This window comes from Saccopteryx leptura, chromosome 3 (genome assembly GCF_036850995.1).
Source record: "Saccopteryx leptura isolate mSacLep1 chromosome 3, mSacLep1_pri_phased_curated, whole genome shotgun sequence".
Lineage (NCBI taxonomy): Eukaryota > Metazoa > Chordata > Mammalia > Chiroptera > Emballonuridae > Saccopteryx > Saccopteryx leptura.
Genome location: NC_089505.1, coordinates 363,628,295 through 363,654,184, shown reverse-complemented (window position 1 = coordinate 363,654,184; position 25,890 = coordinate 363,628,295). Strand labels below are relative to the sequence as shown.

The 25,890-nt window shown below is 49.9% G+C and overlaps 1 protein-coding gene across 12 annotated transcripts in view; it reads left to right on the top strand.

Annotated features, from left to right (window-relative positions):
• Positions 1-25,890, top strand: part of CYRIB (CYFIP related Rac1 interactor B) — a 151,718-nt gene that overhangs the window by 15,059 nt on the left and 110,769 nt on the right. Inside the window, exon 1 of one of the 12 annotated variants that reach the window (XM_066379515.1) lies at positions 19,247-19,288. The exons of the other annotated variants lie outside the window; for them this stretch is intronic. The gene's annotated coding sequence lies outside the window, so the exon portion shown is untranslated. Of the gene's footprint in view, positions 1-19,246; positions 19,289-25,890 lie in introns of those variants that run through there. 12 annotated transcript variants of the gene reach the window in all.

The following is a 25,890-nucleotide window of genomic DNA, read 5'->3' as shown; positions in this document are numbered from 1 at the left end:
GAAAACCCCGCCTTCATGTTTTCTTCTTTTTTCCCCCTCCCTTTCCTGCAAGCGTACAGTAAGCATGAACTGTGCTCCAGGGTGCGGGCTGGGTCCCCAGGAGATTTGCAGGAAGCAGGCCCCGCTCACAGAGGGCCCCCACACTGTGGAGGAGATGGCCATGAAAAGAAATCATTGTATCGACACGCAAAGTGTTCAGGTTACAAAAGTTAAAATTTGCAAAACAATGCTATACGTTGTTTATGGGGGTACAATCAGATGTAGTAAAAATATAAAGAACGGCGGAGATTAGTTCGAATCCAGGATAGTATACTCCTCTGGGGAGGTGGGGCGAGGGGTGGAATTGAGCGGGGATACCCAGGGGACTTTGTATTCATTCTAGTTTATTCCTCAGGCTGGGCGGCGAACGTAAGAGGTGGTTTTAGTATTCTTTAGGGACATTTTGTACATCTTAAATCTCTCACTCGAACATTTTAAACACACAGTTGCGAGCAAGAGGTTATTTGGGCCCGACCTGTGGTGGCGCAAGGGATAAAGCATCAACCTGGAACGCTGAGGTGGCCAGTTCCAAACCCCAGGCTTACCTGGTCAAGGCACATATGGGAGTTGATGCTTCTTGCTCCTCCCCCCTTCCTTCCCCTGCCCCCCTCCCCGCCTCTCTAAAAAATAAAAATTATTTGGAGATGCTAACCCGAAGGGGCTCCAGCCAGATGTGGAAGCTCCCGCTGTGCAGTTAGCTGAGCACTGGGGGTGGCCAAGCTCATCCACTTAGGACATACTGAACTGAACTCTCTTTTTGAGAAGGTGACAGTGTCAATTGAATTTGGAGGCCAATGTTGGGAACAGCGTTTTAGACAAAGGGAACAGCATATGCAAAAAATAGACGAGAATTCAAGGAATTACAAGATGTGAGTGGGTGGATCAGTTCAGCTTTGGAGCAGTCCTTTGGTGTGTTTAGCTCTTCTAAAAAAATTTTTTTATTGACAGAGAGAGAGAGAGAGAGAAACATCGATTTGTTGTTTGACTTATTTATGCATTCATCGGTTACATTTGTCCCAACTGGGGATTGAACCCACAACCTTGGCGTGGTGTGTTTTGCTCTTCATCATTTATACTCGGAATGGTTCGGAATCCAGGTCAGCTTGGAATGGACTCAGGATAGACTTCCATTTGGTATTAAAGCCCAATCAGTTTCCAGAGAGCTCTCTGATGTTTACTGGGGCATTGGCATTGTGAGATTGGTCCCAGCCCCGGGAGCTTGGCTTCAGCCTCAGGTGCAGAAAGCCGTTGGTAAACCGAGACTCTGATGAAGGGGTGGGACCCGCAGAGCGCAGAAGCTGGTGAGAAAGAGCATCTTGTACAGAAAGAGCCCAGGTTGCTGCCACTGGACAGTGCCAGCCTCATCTGGGCACCGGCTGCCTGCTCTGGAGAGGGGACAGGGGACAGGGAACAGGGGAGAGGGGACGGAGGGGAGGGCCAGTCTCTCTGCTTTGTGGCTTGGGGAATAATGTATACTCAGGATCGTTTTCTTTGAAAACTCTGCAAAGCCAATGAACCCCCCCCCCCCGGGGAACCAGATTAAAGCAGTGATGGGGAATTTCATCAACGCTTAATCAAAGACATTGACTGTTTTCTGGGCCTCACTGCCTACCCTCCCATTGTTGTCTTTAATTGTGGAAACTTGTTCATTAGGGTTTCATTAGGGCCGGCCCTGGGCGCACCCCTCAATTCCCCCTTTGATCTCTGGGCAGTCATTCTTTTCATGGGGACTCCTGGGGGCTCCTCGCGCTGTCTTTGCACTCCTGTTCAAATTCAGGCCAGACTCTTGCCCGTATTTCAAAAGAGAGTTACTTCTCTGTACCCCAGGCTACTGCCTGGGCTGAGGAAGAATGTCGCTTGTGGGAAGCTGTCACTGGAGGGGACCTTGGCTAGTAATCTGGTGCTGTTGCCATATGAGGAGACTGAGGCCCTGCCAGGTGAGATGACAGTGAATGTTCTAGAACAGGGGTCCCCAAACTACGGCCCGCGGGCCACATGCGGCCCCCTGAGGCCATTTATCCGGCCCCTGCTGCACTTCCGGAAGGGGCACCTCTTTCATTGGTGTTCAATGAAAGGAGCACATTGACCATCTCATTAGCCAAAAGCAGGCCCATAGTTCCCATTGAAATACTGGTCAGTTTCTTGATTTAAATTTACTTGTTTTTTATTTTAAATATTGTATTTGTTCCCATTTTGTTTTTTTACTTTAAAATAAGATATGTGCAGTGTGCATAGGGATTTGTTCATAGTTTTTTTTATAGTCCGGCCCTCCAACGGTCTGAGGGACAGTGAACTGACCCCCTGTGTAAAAAGTTTGGGGACCCCTGTTCTAGAAGCATCAGCTTCTGACACTTCATTAGAGGCCTCTGTTCATCTGAGAGCATGCATTCCTCCTCCACAGGCTGCCCCAGCCAACCTGCATGTCCGTGGGGCTGCTAAATGCAGACTTGAGGAGCTAAGTGACAGGCTGGTGGCAGGATGGCAGGAGCAGGGAGCAGAACCCCCAGGAGCCGCATGGTCCGAGGAACTTAGCATGGATCTCTCATCAGGGACCAGTGAATTCCACAGGAAGTTAAGGTTTACGTGGAGCCCTGGAAACCCGGGCTCTCTGCTAGCTTGTTTAATCACAGTCATGGTTGAGAACTCCCAGCATTTCCCCCAGCTTGTATTAGCTGGTTCCTACCCACATTTCATCTGCTTTCTCTTAGACGCTCTCTTTGGGTCTGTGTGTATAGATGCTGAGTAAACACAAATCCTTGACTTTAATCAGCAAGCCAGCAATGGCTGGAGAAGAGGGCTTGTTGCATCTACTTCTCATGCACTGTGGAGATTGAAAGGAGAATCAGTGATGGCGGGGATCCCCCAATCCCTAATAGAGTGACCTGGGGGTGAAGAATTGCATGGTCTCCCCACTCCCGGCAGGCCATGTGTCCTGAGTCAGCTGAAGTCATATCTTGACATTACCTGCAATAGATCACTTGATTTTACCTGCAATTCATTCATTCATCGATCCATCCAGCCATCCACCTACCCATCCAGCCATCCATTCATTCATTCATTCATTCCACCATAGGGACACCATCTTTTCTGCAGTCCATTCGTCCATCCATCCACCCACCCACCCACCCAACAAAGGGACACCATCTTTTTGTGACATTGTTTCATGATCAGACCTCAGAGGGCAGTGATGTGTGCCTGTGGTCACTCTCGCTTCTCTGCCCTTAGCACGGAGCATACTGTAGCTGCTCAGGAAATATCTGTGTAATGAATGCATGACTACCTCTGTTCCACTTTTAGGAATGCATTCTTTGTTTCAATCACAGGCTTCTAGCTTCATTGTATCTTACAAACAATTCCCCTGGGAAGGAGGAGATTACATTAGGTCCCCTAGCATTAAGTTCACCATAGGAAGGCAGAAGGAACCCTGGTCCTAGGGAGAGGGAGAGCCAGAAGCTGGCTGGGCGTGGAGTAGGGATAGAAATTGGTATGAAGAGATTGGGGTTAGGGGCCCAGCTAGTTTTATTGGCAGGAAAGTCTTGGACAAGTCACCTAAGCTCTCTGAGAATCTAGATGCTGAAGGGAGAAAGATAGCGCCAGACTCTTACCCTGAGTCTTACCTGCCCTGTCCCCTTGGATTTGGTTCTAGATCGCCCCTGTCTTCCCAGGTGTTTCCATTTATTCTGCTCCTACTGTGTGCCAGGCCCTGGGCTACAGAGTTGGGTGAGGTATATGAGTCCCTTTTTCATCCTAGCCAGGGAATTTAGGTCAACAGATGGTGATATACAGGGAGCTGTGATATAGGGAAGCCTGGGCTTATGGGGTGATAGGGATCTCAGACCAAACTGAAGAGATCAAGGAGGACTTCTCAGAGGAGGTGGCATCCAAAAGGGTAGGGGCTGTGTTTTATTACTCTTTAGATTCCTACCTCTAAGCAAAATGATTCACACACCACAGGTGCTCAGTGGATGAATGAGTGAATGTATGTAAGTATTTTATAAACCAGAAAGTGTGGTGCAAATGGCAGGTGTTGGCATTGTGATTTGTGGAGCAGGGGCACCTGAGATAAACTCTGTCACCCAGTTTCCTGAGGGCCAGTCGTTGCCAAGGCTGGGGTCCGCCCTAGAGCACAGTCAGCTGGGTGATGGGGTCAGTCTCTGCCTCTTATCCCTCCCCACTCAGGGAAGCTGCCTGCCCAAGGCTGGACGTCGTTAGCCAACACAGTAGCCAGCAGCCCTTCCTAATAGGACCCAGATTTGGATGTGCAGCCTTTGTCTTCTGGACCACATTCCTAGGGCTGGTGGTTGACTAAGGAGGTAGATCATTCCCTGTGTGTGTGTGTGTGTGTGTAAGACAGAGAGAGAGAGAGAGAGAGAGAGAGAGAGAGAGAGAGAGAATTTCCCAGCAAATAGTGAGAAAGGTCTAAAGCGCACGTCCACACCACTAACCTCTTACCCCCCCACTGCAGTTGTCCTCCCCACAGTGAAGCTCACTGTGGTGAAGTCAGGGATGGTGACAGCTCTGTACCCCACTTCCCAGCATAGCACAGTATCTGGGTCTTGGGACAGTTTGCAGAATGAACGAATGGGTGAAGGAACGCACTTGAGATGATGGTGACAATGTTACGGAGGACGTAGCTGCAGCCTCCTGTCTTCAGGGGATAGGAGGAGAAGGCTGTTTCTGGCGATGACCTTTGGCTGCTACTTTAGATGTTTTGCAATAGCAGCGGCTTGAAATTCTGCTTGACACTTGCTCTCTGCGGTGAGAGATGGAGAAATATTTCCTCTGTTCAGGCCTGGCTCTGGGGCCATGCAGACACGCAGGGACCCGTCCCCAACCCTGGGAGCCCTAAGTCCATGCTAGGGGGCCAGTTATGGTGAGACAGGGCTCATGGGTAAATTCTGACTTCCTTCTACAGGTTGATGAGTTGATATACCATATTTCCCCATGTATAAGATGCACTTTTTTTTAAAAAAAATTTGGGAATCTAAAAACTGAGTGCATCTTATACAATGATTGTAGGTTTTTTAGTTGCATTTCCCGCTTTTTTGACAGTGATGAGGAGTTGTATTAATTTTATGATGAATAAAACTTGAGTTCAATAACTTTATGTAATACTTTTTTTTTTTCAAATTTCGAGCCCTAAAATTAAGGTGCGTCTTGTACATGGGGACATGCAGTATCTCCTGAGCACGTTCTATATTTGCGGGTGCTCAGCATCCAACCCACCTTCCTGTTTGGGGGAACCCCTGTATGTAAGGCAGAGCTTTGCCTCCCAATATGGACACTGACATGTGTCAGACCTTCTTGCCCTCTGCGTCCGGCTGCTCGGGCACCGGCGTATGGCCTCAGCGCGGCCGCGTGGCTAAGGGTCCGGGCCGAGTGCCACAGCGACCCGGGCGGTCACGGGTGCTCAGAGTGGAGAGCCCCGTGGAGATGGCGAGTGTCGAAGCAGCCGTCCTGTGGTGTGGCCTCGGCCACGTTCCCTTCTGCTCCGTCTCCCCTGGCCCTTGTTCCCAGCCTGGATCTCCAGCCTGTCTGTTGATTCTCGGAGCTTCCCATCATCTTTTCATCCAATTTCTTTTTTTGTTGTTGTTTTTTGTTTGTTTGTTGTTTGTTGTTGTTGTTTTTTTATAAATAAATTTTTATTTTAATGGGGTGACATCAATAAATCAGGGTACATATATTCAAAGAAAACATTTCCAGGTTATCTTGTCATTTAGTTCTGTTGCATACCCATCACCCAAAGAGAGATCGTCCTCCGTCACCCTCTATCCAGTTTTCTTTGTACCCCTCCCCCTCTCCTTCTCCCTCTCCCCACTTCCCTCCCCTCACCCCCCTGTAATCACCACACTCCTGTCCATAAAAGATTCACTGCTGACTTCTATTGTCTGTACTCAACAACCCTGACCGACACTTATCACCAGGGCTAGAGTGAGGCTCTGGTCCCTAAGATGGGACTTGGCCACCTGGCGAACCGGTGAGCTTGCTTTGGGGACTACACCACCCAACCAATCTCATTCCTTGAAGACCCAGTCTCCTGCAGGTCAGGTCGGTAAACGTAGGGCCACCGCTGTGTGTCAGGCATCGTGCTGAGCACAGGGAGACAAGATAAAGAAACCGTAATCCAGGCAGGTCAGGGACTCACAGTCCAGAGGTGGAAACAGGCATGATGAGAGAACAGGGTCAGGGAAAGGTGCTGTGTTTGCACAAAGGACTTCTAAGCCTGTCGGGGCGGGGGGGGGGGGGGGCGCTGCCAAGAAGAGGTAATTTCCGAGCTGAGGTTAGTAGGATGCAAGGAGTTAGCCAGGCCAAATGGGGGTCCAGCATAACCAAACCAGCAAGCCCACAGGCGTTACAGTGAACTGGGAGGCAGAGGGGGGTGGCGGCCAGTCCGGAAGGGAAGGCAGAAACCAAAATGTGGTCGACCTCTATGTCAGGGGTCAGTGAACATTTTCTATAAAGGCCCGGATGGTAAATTTTTAGGCTTTGCAGGCTCTACTCTACCATGGCAGCGCTGGAGCAGCACAGATGATCCGTAAATGAGTGGGCGTGGCTGTGTTCCAATAAAACTTTATTGACAGAAACAGGTGGGTGGCCTGCTTTAGCCTGTGAGCTGTAGTTTGCCAATCCCTGTTGTGCAAGCTAAGAAGTTTAAACTTTATGTTGAGATTATGGCAAATAGAGGTACTTCTGGTTGCAGATAGCAGTCAATTCAAGCCAGCTCCACTAGGAAAGGGAATTACCAAACACGTGTAACCGAGATGTGCCAGGACGTGGTGGGCTCTCGGTGTGATTTGATCTGGGCCCTGGCACATTTCTCTGCTGTTCTTTCAGCCCTGCCCTCTCGTGTGAGTGAGCTTTCTCTCCAGGTAGTAACGTGGAGCTTCAGTTGGAAGTAACTGGCTGCAGCAGTTCCAGCCTTCACATGGCCTTCTCTTTCCCAGTACTTATGGGACCATCATAGGTCGTGTGCACACCCTGGAGCCAGTCCCCAGGACCTGTATGTTAATTGGCTGAGGCCTGGGTTCCCGCCTCCCCGAACTGCTCACTGTGACAAAGGGATTAGGACCACTGGAACCCCCTGCCTTAGGCCAGCCAGGAGTGGCCCCTGAGGGAGACATGGTCAGGCCTGCCCAAGCCCGTGGCCGCTGTCCAGTGGGAGAGGGTGTAATAAGGAGTCCACCCTAGAGAGTATTGCAAGCCGAAGAGCGATGCAGCCAGATTTGCAATTTCTAGAATCATCACTCTGGTGACATTGTGGAACGGAGCCAGCCTGGGGGCAGGAGCATCATTAGGAGGTTGTTCTGGAGACTGCTGGACACTGGAAGGAGAGAACAAGTCTGAGACCTGGGTTGGGGATGCAATTTTTAGAACGTGTGACTAATTTAATGTATGTGAAGTTGGTGGGGAAGGAGGAAGTAAGAAAGTATCATGAAATGGCTATTTCTAACTTGGTAACGAGTAGAACTATAGGAGGAGCACATTTTTAAGGGAAGATGTTGAGTTCTGTAATGAGCAAGTTGAACTAGAGCCCTGGTTGGCAAACTGCAGCTTGCGAGCCACATGTGGCTCTTTGGCCCCTTGAGTGTGGCTCTTCTACAAAAAAAAAAATACGTGCGGGCGCTACCTCGATAAGGACTGCACCTACCTATATAGTTTAAGTTTAAAACATTTGACTCTCAAAAGAAATCTCAATCGTTGTGCTGTTGGTATTTGGCTCTGTTGACTGATGAGTTTGCCGACCACTTGAGAGGGTCCCTTACCCAAGGTCACTCCTCCTTGCCTGCCCCAGCCTTCCCCACCAGAATAGCCCATATTTCTTATTTTTAGAATGTAGTGACAGCCAGAAAAGGCTGTGTCCCCATTAAGGAAAAGTGTTTTGTTTTTTTTTCTCTTACCCTGTATCCCTTTTTGCTCTGGCTGCCAGGAAGCTCAGAGCCAAATTTATGCCTATCACAGCAGCTACAAGCAGCGCTTAGTTCCGTCTATTTGCTTTGTTTCCACTGTTCCGTTTTTCCTTTCCTTAATATCTTCATTGTTTCTTTGTTGTTGCTGCAGGCCATCTCAAATGTCTTTTGGAAGGAGTCAAGGTATAAAGAAATAATAAAGGAGGATGGAAGGACCCTGTGTTGAGACAGAGTTCCGAATCTCTGCCCCTTTTTAAAAGTATTGGTCTGAGTTTAATTCTTCCAGTCTATGCAGACATGCCTGGTGTTGTAGAGATGTTAGGTTCCTGGAGGACAGGGACCTGTGTCTCCAGTATTGTCACCGTGCCTGGTACATACGAGGTGCTCATTAGATGTCTGTGAAAAATGGAATGAGTCAGTGAAGACTGAGTCATGTGTTCCCTTTCTGAGGGCTGTTCAGGGGCAGCCGGTGGGTCCCTTCTCACTCTGACAAGTGGGCAAGGTGGTGGTAGGACATTTTCCTTACCTTCTCCAATTCATTCTTTCTTTTCTTTTTTTTTTTTTTTTCCCATTTTTCCGAAGCTGGAAATGGGGAGGCAGTCAGATAGACTCCCGCATGCGCCCTACCGGGATCCACCCGGCATGCCCACCAGGGGGCGATGCTCTGCCCATCTGGGGCATTGCTCTGTTGCAACCAGAGCCATTCTAGTGCCTGAGGCAGAGGCCACAGAGCCATCCTCAGTGCCCGGCCCATCTTTGCTCCAATGGAGCCTCGGCTTCGGGAGGGGAAGAGAGAGACAGAGAGGAAGGAGAGGGGGAGGGGTGGAGAAGCAGATGGGTGCCTCTCCTGTGTGCCCTGGCCAGGAATCGAACCCGGGACTCCTGCACGTCAGGCCGACGCTCTACCACTGAGCCAACCGGCCAGGGCCTCCAATTCATTCTTTATAACGCACCAGACCTTTTGAAACTGTAAATCAGATCTGAACATCCTTCAGCTTGAAACCATCAGTAGTTCCTGTTGAAACCATAATCAGCTTCCTGTTATCATTTGAAAACTAAACAAAACCCTAGGTCCCGAGGACCCAGCCCCTGCCTTCCTCTGAGCTCCCTGTGGCCTCTCGGCCCTTCCTCCCTGGCTGCAGCCCACCCCCTCTTTCTGTTCCCTGGAGAACCAGGCTCTTCCCACCGCTGACACAGGCTGTTCCCTCTGTCCGATTTATGTCCCTGGGTCTTTGCAAGTCGGAGGCCTCCTTCATCAGCTCCAGCCTTTCTTTTTTATTTATTTATTTATTTATTTATTTTTTATTTTTTTTCATTTTTCTGAAGCTGGAAACAGGGAGAGACAGTCAGACAGACTCCCGCATGCGCCCGACCGGGAACTACCCGGCACGCCCACCATGGGGCGACGCTCTGCCCACCAGGGGGCGACGCTCTGCCCATCCTGGGCGTCGCCATGTTGCGACCAGAGCCACTCTAGCGCCTGAGGCAGAGGCCACAGAGCCATCCCCAGCGCCCGGGCCATCTTTTGCTCCAATGGAGCCTCGGCTGCGGGAGGGGAAGAGAGAGACAGAGAGGAAAGCGCGGCAGAGGGGTGGAGAAGCAAATGGGCGCTTCTCCTGTGTGCCCTGGCCGGGAATCGAACCCGGGTCCTCCGCACGCTAGGCCGACGCTCTACCGCTGAGCCAACCGGCCAGGGCAGCTCCAGCCTTTCTTATGCAGCCCTCTTTACTCTCTCCACACCCTGTTCCTCCCCTTCAGAGCTGTCCTCCTGATGAGCATGGAGTGTGTGTGGTTTGCACTCCTGTTTATTAAAGCCCCCCACCCCCACCCCCCTGAAGGCAGAGACCACATCTGTCTGTTTATTCACCTCGGTTCCCCAGAGCCTGGCACCATGCCTTGGAAAGTACTTCATCAGTAAACGCTCATTGAATGAAACTGGACTGGCCGGTCATCCATGCGAGCAGTATTTATTGAGCACGTGCTACGTGCCAGGCAGGCACTGTGCTAAGGTGTAGGGACGCAGTGGAGAACAGCAGAGGTGTAATATAGGCCCTAGGGGAGTTTCATTTCAGCTCCTCAGCCTGTTCTCCCTTTAAACCATTCTTAATCTATTCCTTTGTCCATCAATATGTACATAGATGAATGTGTGTACACACACACACACACACACACACACACACACAAAACGATCATTTACTGAGCACTCAGGTTCTGTATATGGAACATACTTTATACATGTGTACTTGTGTATGAAAAGAAGCATTTCTAAAATATCAATTATATGCTACAAATGAAAACCTGTTTATAGTCATAAAACAGGCACATACAGGGTATGTGTATACCGGTGTATGCCAGTGTTTACGAAACACCTGCTTTGTGCCCACACTGTGCTAGGCACGAGGCAGAACGCAGACTCGGAGAAGGACGCACATTGTCATGTGCTGGGAAGGGCCTGACCCGAGGAGGGCTAGGCAGAGAGGTGGCCCTCGGCGGCGGCGTCACCGTCACCGTCACCGTCACATCAGGGGTGAGGGGTGACGGTGTCAGCAGTGAGTCCTGCTGCTTCCTCCTTCCCTTACCTCGATGAGGACAGCCTGGCCATGGTGCCTGCTCGGGGAGTGACTCAGAGAGGCTCCCTCCACAATGATTGGGGTGCTTGCCAAAATCAGAGGTCGTCTGGGGACTGACTTAATTTGGGTTCTTTTAAAATAATCAATGGGATGGAGATTTCAGAACACCAAGAGACTTAGATCTGTGCAGGCCTGAAACGTTTTCCTGGGAACTGACGTCGTCGAGTCGGTGAAGACTAAAAGCCTGCCTCCCACTCCCCCCCGCCCCCTCTCTCATTTTGAACTTGACTCTCTGGGCTTCTTGCCAGGCTTTGTCCTTCTCCTGCCCCATCCCCTCCTAAGTTTTGAAGCGAATCTGAGGACTGGTTCAGTTCATTTATGCTGCGTGTGGTGTTCTGGGACAGGGCTCCTGAGGGAGGGGAGGGAGCATTTCTAGAGCGTCCCCTGCATGAGCCCTACGTGCTGGCCACACCCTACACTGTTGGTTTTATTTTAATTTTTGTAATGGCTTTATTGAGGTGCCTGGTAGACAGGATAATGATCTTCCAAAGATGACCTTGTCCTAATTCTTGGAACCTGTGAATATATTCCATGCCATGGCAGAAAGAACCTTGCAGATGTGACTACATCAAGGTTCCTGAGATAGAAGGATGTTCCTGGATGACCCAGGCGGGCCCAGGCTAATCAGAAGGGCCGTGTAGAAGGGAGAGCAGGGCCGCACTCGGGGGGAGGGGTGCTGATGGAGACAGAGGCCCAGAATCTGAGATCTGAAGATGCCACTCTGCTGGCTCTGAAGGTGGAGGAAGGGGCCACCAACCTTGGAATGCCGCAGCCACGGGGCACCGGGGAGGAGATTCTCCCTGGAGCCTCTGCAGGGGGCGGGGTCCTACTCTGCAGGGGGCGGGGTCCTGCTCTGCAGGGGGCGTGGGCCTGCTGACACCTTCATCTCAGCCCAGTGAGACCCATTCTGAATTTTCTGATATTCAGAATTATAAGATAATACATTTGTGGGTTTTCTTAAACCTTTTCTAGAGATGATCCTTTTTTTTTTTTTTTTTTTTTAATATTTGCTTCATTTCCAAGTGAGAGGAGGGGAGATAGAGAGACAGACTCCCGCATGTGCCTGGACTGGGGTCCACCTGGTGACTGCCATCTGGAACTGATTCTCTGCCCATCTGGGGCCATGCTCACAACTGGGATATTTTTATCACCTATGAGCCCAGAGCCAATGTACTCAAACAAATTGAACCATGGCTGTGGAAGGGGAAGAGAGAGACAGAGAGAGAGAGAGAGACAGAGAGAGAAGGGGGAGGGGTATAGATGCAGATGGTCACTTCTCCTGTGTGCCCTGACTGGGAATCAAACCCAGAATATCGATAAGTTGGGCCGACGCTCTACCACGGAGCCAACTGGCCAGAGCTGACATTCATGTTGTTTTAAGTGCTACATTTGTGGTACTTCGTTACAGCAGCAAGAGGGAACCAATACATGGTATATTTTATGTACCCTGAAGTCCACCCATTTCAAGTGGTTTTTAGTCACTTGACCAAGTGGTGCAGCCATGACTGTAACAGTTTTAGAGTATTTTCATCATCCCAATAAGATCCTTTATGTCCACTTACAGGTAATCTCTGTCCTCAGTCCTAGGTAAGCACTAATCTATTTATGTCTCTATAAATGTGTCTGTAAGTTTGCTTTGGGGCATTTCATATAAGTAGAATCATATACTATGTGGTGCCCTGTGTCTGGCTTTCCTTACTGAGCATAACAGTTTTGGGGTTCATTCACATCGTCAAGGGCATCAGTTCTCTGTTCCTTTTTAATGGGGAATAGGGTTCCATTGTATGGCCGAGCCACCCAGCTTTTCCGCTCCCCAGTTGATGGATATTTGGGTTCTTGTCAGTTTGGGGCTATTATGAATAATGCTGCTATGAGCCTGCATGTGCAAGTCTTTGTGTGAACGTAGCTTTTCAGCTCTCCTGGGTATACACCGAGGACTGGAATTTGCTGGGTTGTGTGGAGTTTTGTGTTTAACTTTTTGAGAAACTGCCAAACTGTTTTTCCAAAGTGGCTGCGCTATTTTTCATCCATTGGCACTTTGTGACGACTCCTTCTACACTGGCTCTGAAATCTCCAAGGATGTCAGGTAGCAAAAGGGTCTGAGTACATACACACACGTGTGTATGCGTGCACATGCATGGGCACATGTGTGGTCATATGCGCTTACCTGGAGACCATTTTCAAGGCGTTGTTTCCACTACTTGTCATTGGCCGTTGCAGGAGGTGAGAAAGAAAAGCTGTTTTTCTGGGCTTGGAAGAACTAAGCGGTTCCAGCAGCTTCTCCTGCCTTCCTCTCCCTCCCTGTCCCCAGTATAAGCCCCACCACTCAATAAATAAATAGTCATTGGGGCCCCCCATCCATGAGCCTTAATCCATCTTTTTATTACTAGGTGTGTTTGGAGCATTGGCCAAAATGTGGGGTTTTGCATTGGGTAAGACCTGAGATTGATACTTTTAAAGACAAGGCAGAAGGTGTGGGTCCTTGAGACACTGGGACGAGTCTCGGGCTTCCTCCCCATGCCTGGCTTCTGTCCCCTAAGCAGGTCTGCCGCCACACTGGCCCCCACCTGCTGGGCTCCAGCTTCTGCCTAGGAGTTCTGCTTCCTCCCCCTTGTCTGAGCCAGTCTAGACGCCCCACTGGTTCAGGCCGTAGTAGCTGTCTGCCCGGAAGGGCTTGGAGGAGGCCTTCTGACCCTGCTGTGGGGGCATGATTGGCGGGGATGGGAGCCAGACGGGAAGCCTGGTCCTCTGAGCCCAGCTCAGTGGGCAGCAGGCCACTCTCGATTCCTCAGTGACCACAGTCAGCGGAACGCAAGCTTAATTTTGGACAGAGATCTTACAGTGAAGGAATCTTGCAAGCATGACATATTCTATTTGCCTCAACATGTGGGACAGGGCCATAGAGACTTGAGTGACTTACTTCAAGTTCCATTTGATCCCACGAGGAAAACAGTGAGTAATTTTATGGCAACTGTCCGAGGTCTGCGGGTCTTTGAGGAGAACCTTGACCATGGGGCCTGCAGATGACACTTGATGACCAGGTTGTAGAGCTGGAGCCAGAGCGGACAGCACCTGGGGGCCATCTGACCGAGGGGCGGTCAGTCCCCTGGCAGGCAGGCAGGCAACCCCCTGGGACCTGACCGTGCACCGGATTGGGTGTGGACGGGATGGCGTTGGCTAGGCTGAGCCAAGTCTCAGGAACATGGCTGTAAAGCGAGCAGTTGGCGGCGGCAGGAAGGGAAAGACGCAGCGACTCTGAGGCGAGGACCTGGGTTACAGAGTGACCGCGCCCTAAACATGAGCTCAAGGAACTCAAACCCTGTTCGGTAGATGGTGTTACTGCCATTTTTGAAGAGGAAGAAACTGAGGCTGAGAGAGGCTAAGCCACTTGTCCAAGACCACACAGTGAGTGAAAGTTGTAGCCGGAAATCTGAACTCCAGGCTGTGTCTGAAATCCTCCTCACTTTGCAGGAGGTGCTTTTTGCCTTTGATATGAAGGAATGCGATATAAACAAAACAGCCCAGCACTCAGCTAGGAATGAAGGTCCTCATGACAACTTGCTGGGTCCAGGAGAGGACAGACATTTTTGCAAAGAACCTCCAGCGCCTAGGTCCATATCAGGAAGTAGGGACTGCCTTCTCCTTGCACAACCGACAGCTGTCGTGGTCTGTGTCGCCAGCCTGGGCCTTGTTTACAGTCAGCAGGGAGGGTGGGAACCCACACTAAGATGGGGCCTGGAGGCTCCTGCCACTCTGCCAGGACACACAGGGGCCCCGTTCTTAGACGCCCCGTGAGGTGCAGAATGAGGTGCAGACTGTTTGCAGACAGCTGCTCTGTGGCTGGCATTTCTCAGTGTATTAATTAGTGTTGTAATAAATGACATTAAAATGCAGGAGAATTTATTTATAAGTGTTAGGGTGAAGAAAGCAGAGAACCTGGTGTGTGTTCTGGGTCCTCTGTCTCCTGACTGTGACCCTGGGTGTCATTTTCACTTCTCGAAATCTCAGTTTCCACTTCTGTAAAATGGGAAGATTGACCAGAATATCTCTAAAACCAATCCTGAAATAAACTCTCTGCTCCTTGTCGTTATAAATGCGCTCAGTTTATGTTCAGCATCAGGAGAAGTTTTATTTAAAACTATTTCCTGTAGTTTTGCATAAAATTCATGCAAGTGGCCATTTTTCAATTAGAACAGGAAAAAGGAAAAGATTTAATTTACACAACAAAGGCTTACCTCAGAACCTCTTTATGTCTTAGGTGGGTGTTAAGAAGCTTCTGGAAGGGCCTTCATATTCATCTTGGGGCAAAGGTCTTTGTGAGGTTCTTGACAGTCACTTCACCACTTTGAAGTGGGGGGGGGGCTCTGACCTCAGTGGACAGGATGTGGGTTACAGAACACGAGGGGTCATCTTGTCGCATGTTTATGGTGTCCACTGGGATTGTAAAAACCTACCATTGCTACTGTATGGAGTGTGCAAATGCTTGGGGCTGGGAGTAATCCCATCCGTGTGGTTAGACTGAGGGTTCCTGTGAAGGACACAGGTCCCCGGGGCCAGGTGGCTTTGTAAGGTGTGTTAAAGGAACTTGCATCGTAATCCGTCGGGGCCATTGAAGGATTTGTGCATTAGGAAAGGTAACCAGTGACAGCATGGGAGGTGGAGGGAAAGGGACTGGCATCTGGGGCACCACGGTAACAGGCAGATGCTCTGGGTGTGTGAACATGGGGTCTGCAGCCAGACGCCCAGATGCTGTCAGAGCCACCGAGTCAGATGTAATGGCAGCCAGGGCAGGAAGCGGGCCCTGGGAGCCACCTCAGTTTCTCACTGACCCATCGAGGGTGGTCAGACAGTCTCTGGGCTGTGAGTGACAGAGACCAAACTGAAGCTAGCTTAGGTGGAAACAATAGTAATTGTGTTACATCACTAGCAGCCAGATGTGGCTGATCCAGGGGTCTAACCAGGTTGGCCCGGTCTGGTGTGGGGTGTCTTTCCCTTTGAGATGGCAAGAGGCTGCCAGCAGCTTGGATTCAGGCTTACATCCTCTCCTGTTACAATAACCTGGGGGGCGGGAGCAAGAAAGTACTTCCTTCCCAATGGCTTCAGCCCAAAATGCTAGAAAGAGTTTTTATTGGCCACTTGTAGGGTCACGTGCCCATTCTAGAACCTTAAGATGACTCTTATTGGCTAGCTAAGGTCACATGCCCATGAAACTTGAGAGGACTCTTATTGGCCAGTTGGGGTCACATGCCCATTCTAGAACCTTAAGATGACTCTTATTGGCTAGCTAAGGTCACATGCCCATTCTTGGAACTTGAGAGGATTCTTATCTGCCCGTTAGGGTCACATGCCTGTTCTGGAAGCAACTATTTGTTGTAGAAAATTTCGTGCTGGCTTTTCTCAGGTAGGTAACATGCTGGCCCTTGGAGCATTTGGAGGAAGGGTTGAGGATGCCCCATTGGAAAACTGGGTTCCATACTAGAAGGGATGTGGACTCTGGGCCGGTGAGATGTCTGTCATGGATGCATTGCAGGGAGCTTGGTGCTAAGTTCCTTCTGTTTTCCCGTTAGGGTAAGAACCTAGAACCAGCCTTCCTTTTACCTGGTTGGGGGACCTCCTGTACAGTGATGACCTGAACTTGGATGGAGGGAGTAGCCTAGAGGGAGGGACATATCCTTGGTGCCACTGCCACCTGAATCAGTCTGTCTCCTCCCCTCTATGTCCTTCGCATACATTTGAGTCCTTGTTCCTATTCTGAATTCCTCTAAATTTTGCTTGCAATTTTCCATGCCCCTTACCCCTGCCCAGACTGTTTAGCATCAAGCACCCATCAGAGTACTTTCTAGAAGGCCCCGCAGGGCCTGACCTTAACTGTTTCCTTGCTGGATCCTGCGGGAGGCCCAGGAGCCCTGGAGGAGGGGCCCTGGGCGGTAGCGAGCTCTGCACAGCAACCCTTTCTTTCCCGGCCTGTTTTCCAGTATCTCAGCGCTTTTACCAGTGGGCGCAGCCATACTGGTGTGAAGCAGCGGAGGCACTTCCCGCTGGGTTAGAGCTTTTGGGCGGGGCTGGAGCAGACTGGTCCACTGTCCATCCCTCCCAGACCACTCCTCACACTCACACCCTCAGGTGCTTTCCAGGGGCCTTCTGTGGACCTGGACGGGGGGAAGCAGGGGAGACTGCCCTGGGAACTGCTCTGAGCTGGCGCTGGGCAGTTTCAGGTTCCCTGGAAGTTTGGGCCACCCTTGCCCACACTCACCGCCTGCGCCTAAGTGGCGTCTTTTTTTCTTTTCCTGTGAGCAGTTCAGGTTTATAGGCCTTGGAGAGTGTGCAAATATTTGATTTTAATTAAGTCTGGGATGAGGAATAGGAAAAGTTACTTCTTGTTTATTATTTCTGGGGGACCCTGGGATGGGTAGGGATGACATATGGTGCCTCCAGCTACATCGTCAGTCACTGGGTCCTTAAGGGAGGTCAGCTGGCCCAGGGTGGCCTGTGGGGAGAAAAGGGGTGAATAGAGCAAAAAGGTGCACACTGTGGAGGTTTTAGGGGCCAGGATCTGGGATGTGGAGCAGGTGATGACAGGCGTGCCTACTGCCTAAATAACACCTACCATTGCTGAGGGCTTCCTGCTGGCTGGCCACGGTGCCCATCTCAGTGATTCTTGCCATCTCTAGTGGTACATATGATCACCCCCATTCTACAGCCCAGAAAACTGAGCCCAGACAGTTCATGAAATGTGTCCAAGATCACCCAGCTGTTAAATGACAGCCTGTGTGTGTCAGGCTCCAAAGTATGCAAAAACCACCCACCTGTCTCGTGTCCATAGGTGGTCTTAGAAGACCCCCCCTCCGGACTGTCTTTGAGGCTTGGTGGGGTCCTATAAACTAGAGCCCTTAGACTATTTTTTTTTTTTTTTACAGAGACAGAGAGAGTCAGAGTGGGGGATAGACAGGGACAGACAGACAGGAACGGAGAGATGAGAAGTATCAATCATTAGTTTTTTGTTGCGCATTGCGACACCTTAGTTGTTCATCGATTGCTTTCTCACATGTGCCTTGACCGTGGGCCTTCAGCAGACCGAGTAACCCCCTGCTCGAGCCAGCGACCTTGGGTCCAAGCTGGCGAGCTTTTTGCTCAAGCCAGATGAGCCCGCGCTCAAACTGGCAACCTTGGGGTCTCGAACCTGGGTCCTCCGCATCCTAGTCTGACGCTCTATCCACTGCACCACCGCCTGGTCAGGCGAGCCCTTAGACTATTAAATGAGATTTGATCCTGAGTGGCAGAGCCTGCGTGTTGGCTGTGAGAGGGAGAGAGACTGCGGGAGCGAGGGTGGGGGAGGCGCTGGGCAGAGAATAAACCCAGGATCCCCGAGTCCTGGCCCCAGCCCCGCCCGCGGCATCATGGGGCCTCCGCTGAGTCATGCCATCTCTAAGAGCTGGTTTCCTTTTCAGTGAAACCCGGGTAACAACCACAATAATAGCATTTATTGTGGGCTTCCTGGGTGCTGGCACCAGCCCTGGGATGCCCGGACGCAGAGGTGCGTGGATTAGGGCTTCTGCCCTTGGGTGCCCAGGGCTGTGCGGGAGAAGTACCCGCCCCACCAGTGCTGCATAGGAGGACTGCACCAGAAGGTTCCGGTGAAGTGCAGGGTGCTCTGCAATTTGGGGAGGGAGGGGGAGCAGCTGGTGTCCCTACTGGGTCTTCAGGACCTTGCAGCCCTCTGATTGTTGTCCCTGTCCAGAGGGAGGGATCCTCTAACAAGGGGACTCTTCTGCCAGCCCTGTAGTGCTTCTCACTGCTGGTGCCTGCCCCACCCCCACCCTTGGCTGCTCCGGGATCACCTTCCGGAGCCTTCAGAGGAAAAAGACGTAGGTCCCCAGCTGTGCAGCAGGGTCACCTGGGAGTCTTCTGCAAACACTGATTCCCCACTCCCAGTTCTGGGGAAGCTGTTTTTAAAAAGCTCCCTGAGCGATTCCCAGCGGCTTCTCCTGGGACCACCGCCCATTCCTGCCGAGGAGATGGATTCATTAGGGCGAGGATAGGCTCAGGAGGGCGTGTACTAGGGGTGTGTGTGGGGGGGGGCCGGTGTGTGCTGGGGGGGGGGGGGGGCTGCGAGCCACGCCCCATTTTCAGTATCCTGCCAGGCGGGAGGAAGCAGGGCGCTGTCGTTAGCAGATGTACACAGCCCCTCTGAGCTGTGCAGGGTGGGCTTCCCTGGGTGCCGCTGGTCATTGAGCACACGTAAGCGCAGCAGTGCCCCATGCTTCCTCTGGTGTGGGTCAAATAAGTTTGCAAGTTGATATATGTTTGCTCGCTTATATAATAGTTTGCATTGGGTGTGGGGGACAGGCTGTAAGCCGGCAGGATGGTTATAGCCTAAGGCTTCGTTTTAAGATTAAGCTTTTCCCCACAGCCTTGACTGATTGCATGATGTGGGATGGTGCACTCTCGTGAGGAATCCCATTATGCCTCAGATAACTGACTGTATCAGAGACTTCCTTATTTGTATATTTGTATATTAAATGTTTTGATTTCTACACTATAAAATGGGGGCAGACCGGGAGCTTGCACTCTTGTTTCCTGAGATTAGCATTAGAGGAGAGAGCAGGGAGGAGAGCAGAGAAAGGCCACGTTGAAGAGAGGAAAATCAGCCAAGACGGAGGAATGCTGAAGGAGAAGCCAGTTTATGCAGAGAGAAGGCGATTGGGAACAGAGGTGAATAAGTCTGGTGAGCTAGAAACCTTTGATTCTAGGAAACTCGGATAAGTCAGTAGCTTTGTGAGCACTGAATGAGTGGGTTTTGGAGCCCAGTGTGTGTTTTTACTTGCCCGCCGGGTGCAAGCTAGGATTAAAGGTCATGGCCCACCAGTTCTTGGCTATGTTGTTTCATTACCATCTGCCTGAATCAAATGTGAACCTGCATGGGCCAGGTGGCTGTGATGATGGCTGTGGCTACTGGCTTTACACTCTGGGCGCTGCCTGCTCCCTGCTCTGTGACCGGCCTGGATCCAGGCCCCTGGACTGTGGAGGGCCGTGCTCACGTGACCTCGGACACTGTCTCCCAGTTACCCATGGCTTTTTCTGATGGAACTCAGTGGCAGTGGAGGGCCTGAGACAGAAATCAAGTCATGGCCAGCCCAGCAGGACAGCACAGTCGTTTAGAATCTTCATTTAAACCTGACCGAGGTTGGCAGTCTAGTAAAAATGATACCCACTAGTGCACCCTTTTTGGTTCAGAATCATATTTTTCTAGCACTTTTGCACATATTTGGTTTAGCTGTTTTTGTTTTATTTTTTGAAGTTCTGTGGACGAGCCACTTTCCAGTCTCCTAGTAAACTCGTAAGAATTATAAGTTAGAAGAAGACACATTAGCAAATGACTGGGTCAGGATTTGAACCCATCTCTGACTGACTCCAAAGCTCATTCCTGTACATAGGATGGAGCCCAGTTCCATATATGTAAAATCAGAACTGAGATGTCCGGTAGCCACTAGCCACATGGGACTGTTGACATTTAAGATGAACATTGAATAAAGTAAAGTCTGTCACGCTAGGCGGAGTCGAGGTGTTCAGAGCCACGTGTGGCTCGAGAGCATCTTTATCATTGCAGGACATTCCATCAGATGATGCTGAGTGACCTCAGGTGCAGACCGGGCCCTGGGCCCAGTCGGGTACAGCTGAGGATGGTTAGAGGAGGGGAAGTTGTGAGCAGGCCGTGTGACTCTGTGGGTGACCAGCTGTCCTGGGTTGCCTGGGACTGGCTTTGCTAAAGCTGAGACATTCCCTGTAACTTGGGACCAGTTGGTCTCTGCGTTCATGACATAGTTTCCACGTAGATGTTACATTGTGCTCAGGTCCAAGACACAGAGTGTTACACAGAGATACTCACAGGTCAGGGGAGCAGCTGGATGAATAAGTGACGGCATCATTCCAGGATAGATGTAGGGAAAGGAGCCCCGGGTAAGGTATGCCCAGCAGCGTAGTCCCCACCTCTGCTGGACTGAAGTCTTCCCGAAAGGTACACGTGAACTGAGAGCGGGCATCTGGGAGCCCATTAGCCAGGTGGGGTTTGGAACTGGGAGGAGCTAAATCAGGGGTAGTCAACCGTTTTATACCTACCGCCCACTTTTGTATCTCTGTTAGTAGTAAGATTTTCTAACCGCCCACCGGTTCCACAGTAATGGTGATTTATAAAGTAGGGAAGTAACTTTACTTTATAAAATTTATAAAGCAGAGTTACAGCAAGTTAAAGCATATAATAGTAATTACTTACCAAGTACTTTATGTCAGATTTTTGCTAAGTTTGGCAGGATAGATCTTTATAAAACAACTTACTATAGTTAAATCTATTTTTTTTATTTATACAGTGTGTCCGTAAAGTCATGGTGCACTTTTGACTGATCACAGGAAAGCAACAAAAGACGGTAGAAATGTGAAATCTGCACCAAATAAAAGGAAACCCTCCCAGTTTCTGTAGGATGATGTGGCAGCATGTGCGCATGCACAGATGATGATGTAACACCGTGTATATAGTGGAGCAGCCCACGACCATGCCAGTCGAGATGTGGACGGTACAGAGGAAAGTTCAGTGTGTTCTGTGGCTCGCTAAATTCGAATCCATGACCAAAGTGCAACGTGAATATTGGCGCATTTATAACGAAGCGCCACCCCATAGGAATAACATTACTCGGTGGGATAAGCAGTTGAAGGAAACTGGCAGTTTGGTGGAGAAACCCCGTTCTGGTAGGCCACCAGTCAGTGAGGAGCCTGTAGAGGCTATACGGGATAGCTACCTAAGGAGCCCTAAAAAATCTGTGTGTGAGCCCACATCGAACTGCACTGAATAGGTATGAAACTGGGAGAGTTTTCCTTTTATTTGGTGATTTCACATTTCTATCTTCTTTTGTTGCTTTCTGTGACCGGTCAAAAGTGCACCATGACTTTACGGACACACTGGACTTGGTTGCTCAGCTACCGCCCACCATGAAAGCTGGAACGACCACTAGTGGGAGGTAGGGACCAGGTTGACTACCACTGAGCTAGATGATCATCCCTGGGGCGTTCGCAGCCCAGCTTGGTAGCTGGTCCTGATTCTGTTGTGAGCCGACTGACCCCAGCCACGCTCCCTTCTCTCCACACTTCAGAGTCGCTCACCTGTAAAGTGAGGCGATTAGACTGGATAGCCAGAAACCATAGCTGTACCTCCACCAGTGGCACTTTTTCAAGTAAAGACTGACAAGTCGTTACACTGTGAAAGTGTTTGATGGTTGCATATCTGTTATTTCAGAAAAACCATCTTTTCTTTTCTTTTTCTTTTTTTTTTTTTTTTGTATTTTTCTGAAGTTGGAAACGGGGAGGCAGTCAGACTCCCACATGCGCCCGACCGGGATCCACCCGGCACGCCCACCAGGGGGCTATGCTCTGCCCATCTGGGGCGTCGCTCTGTTGCAACCAGAGCCATCCCAGCGCCTGAGGCAGAGGCCATGGAGCCATCCTCAGCGCCTGGGCCAACTTTGCTCCAATGGAGCCTCGGCTGCGGGAGGGGAAGAGAGAGACAGAGAGGAAGGAGAGGGGGAGGGGTGGAGAAGCAGATGGGCGCCTCTCCTGTGTGCTCTGGCCCGGAATCGAACCTGGGACTCTCGCACGCCAGGCCGACGCTCAACCACTGAGCCAACTGGCCAGGGCCACCATCTTTTCCTTGCTCATCTGTTAATGAGTTGCTCTCCATTTCTCATCACGCTTGGGGAAAAGAACACAATAACAATGAGTTTAGTTTATAGACATAATAGGTTAAAGTTTCAAAATAATTATTTTGAATATTTACCAATATGTTAAGCACTCTACCATGTAGCCTCTTCCTTTCTCTGAGAATGTGAAAGGTTAAAGGCAAATTTTTCACTTGGGCATAGAAATTGCAAGTACTTCAATTTCATGAAAAGACCTTTTTTAAAAAGGTATAAGCTATAGTAGATCATGATACTGTAGATTAATTATTATAAATAGCAAACATTTATTGACTATTTAGTAAACATTAGCTACTGTTCTGGGAGAAAATTTTATTTAAAAAGTGATTAATGATTGTTGGAAACACTGCAGTTCTTGTAATTGAATGGCATTATGGGTAGAAGTCGATAATTTTATAAACAGGGATGGTATGAATCATGGCTAAGAAAAACCAGCAAATAATAAACAAGCCACTAAAATTACAAGATGAATTCAGTGAGGAAGAATACTTACTTGAATTATATTTTTTGTTTAACACTTATTAAGTGTCTTTTGGGTAGCAGGCACTGTTAGGTAGTTTTACATCTGCTATTTTATTTAATTACAGTAAGTTCTTCACTTCCAGATCAGATTTCCCATGGGCTTCCTTGGACTAATGAGTTCTCCTAGCCCGTGCTCCTGAGTCCCGTTTGCGTGTTACAATTACCTGGGGAGTGTCGGAAAACTCTGGTGCGGTTCCGTCCTCAGGGAGTTGGTTTAATTATGCAGGATGGGGACCCCACCCAGCCGCAGAATCTTTAAAACTCTTCCTCCCTCCTTTGTGAACTCTGGTAAAGCCAGAATGAGAAGCACTCTGTGTTAGACTATTTGAGATATTATTTCACTCACAGAACAATATGGACCTGAACCCTTCAGCAGTAAGCAGCTAGTGCAAACTTCAGGATGGAGTTTGCTAGGCCAGGTGGAATAAATGAGACACCTGTTCTCCTCGGTCTGTTTCCTATTAAGTGGGCTGTGGGAAGCGTCAGAAGAATTGTAGAATGAAGCAGGCTAGAAAATGTGGCCCTAAATGTCTCCGGCCCTGAATTTCCAGGTGCACTTAATTTGTCACCTGGGTTTTGCTGTGATATTTACCAGAAACATGTCAGTGACTTGCATTATAAGTGGTTTACCTTTATTTTTTTTTTAAGAAAAAACGAATCTATCTGCACTAGAGGAAGTTCTCTTGATGAAATCCATCCATACTCACAGGGTACAGGTCTATGAATAAATAATGTAATAGGACACCTTTGGTGGAGGAGTTATAGGTCAGAAGGACTTCTTTACAAATCACCTTTGATGTCATAATGGAGTTGTTTTGTATAGAAACATTACAAAATAACCATAAAGGAGTTAAGGAGGAGCTCAACTTTTCTTTTTTACTATTTTATTTTATTGATATTAGAGAGAGAGAGGAAGGGGGTGGGAGGGAACACGGCTCTCTTGCTCCACTCAGTTATACACTCATTGGTTGATTCATGTATGGATGTGCCTCTACCAGGGATCAAACCCCCAACCTTGGCATATCAGGATGATTGATGCTCTGATAACCAACGGAGTGCGGCCAGGGCTCAACTTTTCTTTGAAAAATTGTTAGAGCCTTAGATCACATAATAAAGAATTAATGTGAAAAATGGCCCATAATCAAAAACATAGCCAGTCTCTAAAACACATTCCCGGCCATCTCAATAGTCGATGTGCGCCAGTGGGAACTTTGGTCTTGCCCAGGAAAGCCCAGGAGCCGTGAAGGCGGGTGTGATTGGGCTCAGATAAAGAAAAGTCGCTGGTAGACTTAATGCCAACATTAAGCATTTTCCCCTAAAATGAGCAACGTTTCTGGTAAGGGTGACTTGATCATCTTCCATTGAAGAACGTGCCCTTTTAAAAACATTATAGCGTGTTTGCCATGAAACCTTGGACTTAGGGTTCTTTATTGTTGTAATGAGGGATTGTCAGTTTTCAGGGACACTAAGCCCTTGGTGTCACCTAGAGAGCACCGGGGAGGAGTGTTGAGTTGGTGAGTCTCCGGATCGGGTCTTCAACCCTGGCGTCGACAGAGCTACTGTCTGCGGGGGTTGGGGGGTTGGGGGTGGCTCTGGATGGGTGTTTGTTTGCAGAGATAAGAGATCGGTTCGGTTTGGCACGCATGTTTGAGGACCGATTATGCTTTCGGCATATAGTGCCAGTGCTGGGGACACCAGGATCACCAAAGCACAGTGTTAGCCCTCAGGTAGCTTCACATCCTGGAGGAGACAGGGACTCAGGTAATGCCAGCATGTCTTCAGCGAGGTCAGGGACTGGGTGGGAGAGGGGGACAGTCTCTCAGAAGGCTGTGTATGCGAGCCCTGGGTGTTGTTTTTTTTTTTTAAGAAACAGCTGACCAGTAGAGGACAGCTCCCTCCTTGAGTCACTGCCCAGACGCTCCCGAGGGGACAAGAAAGGAGGAGGAGGGCCCTGTGGGATGGTTGGGACTTCCCTTGTGCCTTGGGGTGGACTTGGGGACTTTGGCATACTGGTGAGAGGGTTGTCCGGGGAGGAACAGGATCTTGGCTCAGAAGAGCAGAGAATCAGCCGTTGGGGCTGGGAGGGACATCCAGGCAAGGGACCCCGGCAAGCCTGCCTGTCTACATATCCAGGTCTACTATCCTGCATTTCTCTCCCCACCTCTTGACCTTGACCACATCAAACGGCTGGTTAGCCTGTGGGCCTTTGCAATCAACTGGCATCCCCTCCTGCCCAGGCTGGGCAAATTGTAACTTGCCTCCTAGTTCACAGCTTAGATCTCACCTCCCTGGGGAAGCCTTTCTGACATCCATCACTTTCCATTCCCTGCTGAGTAACGCAATACCCTCTTCAGGGACTGCCCAGCACCGGCACTCACCCCTGTCGGATCTCGTATTCATTCCCCATTGTGGGTGCTTGTCTGCCTGGAATTGTCCCATGCATCGCATCGGGGAGAGCTCCTGGGTGGCTGGAATGGTTCCATTCCGGGAATTGTCTCTGTGGCCACACGCTGGCCACATCACAGGTGTTCTGTAGATTGTTCTGGAATGAAGGAGCATCTTCACGCTCCAGCAGAGGCTGCGGAAGCTCAGAGAGGTTAACTTGCCTGAAGTCACAGAGCTCTGAGCAGCTAAGGAGGACCCGGAGCTCACGGTGGGCGTTTAAAAAGGAGGCAAGACCAGATCTGTTGCTAGAGCCGTAGTCCAGGGTCTCTGTCCTATCGTGGAAGTGGGAAAAGTCCCCGAGGGTTGGAGAGGACCACTTTCCTTCCAGGGAGCTGTCCTCTGCCTCCGGGTTTACCTCTCCGTGCTGCAATGACTTGACTTGCTTACTCTTTGTGTTCTTAAAACAAAACAAAACCAAAACCAAAACCAAAAAAAGAGTCTTGAGAGAATGAGCCGGTGAACTTTTCTCATTTCTTTTTCTTTCTTTTTTTCTTTTCTTTTTTTTCTTTTTTCTTTTTCTGAAGCTGGAAACGGGGAGAGACAGACAGACTCCCGCATGCGCCCGACCGGGATCCACCCGGCACGCCCACCAGGGGCGATGCTCTG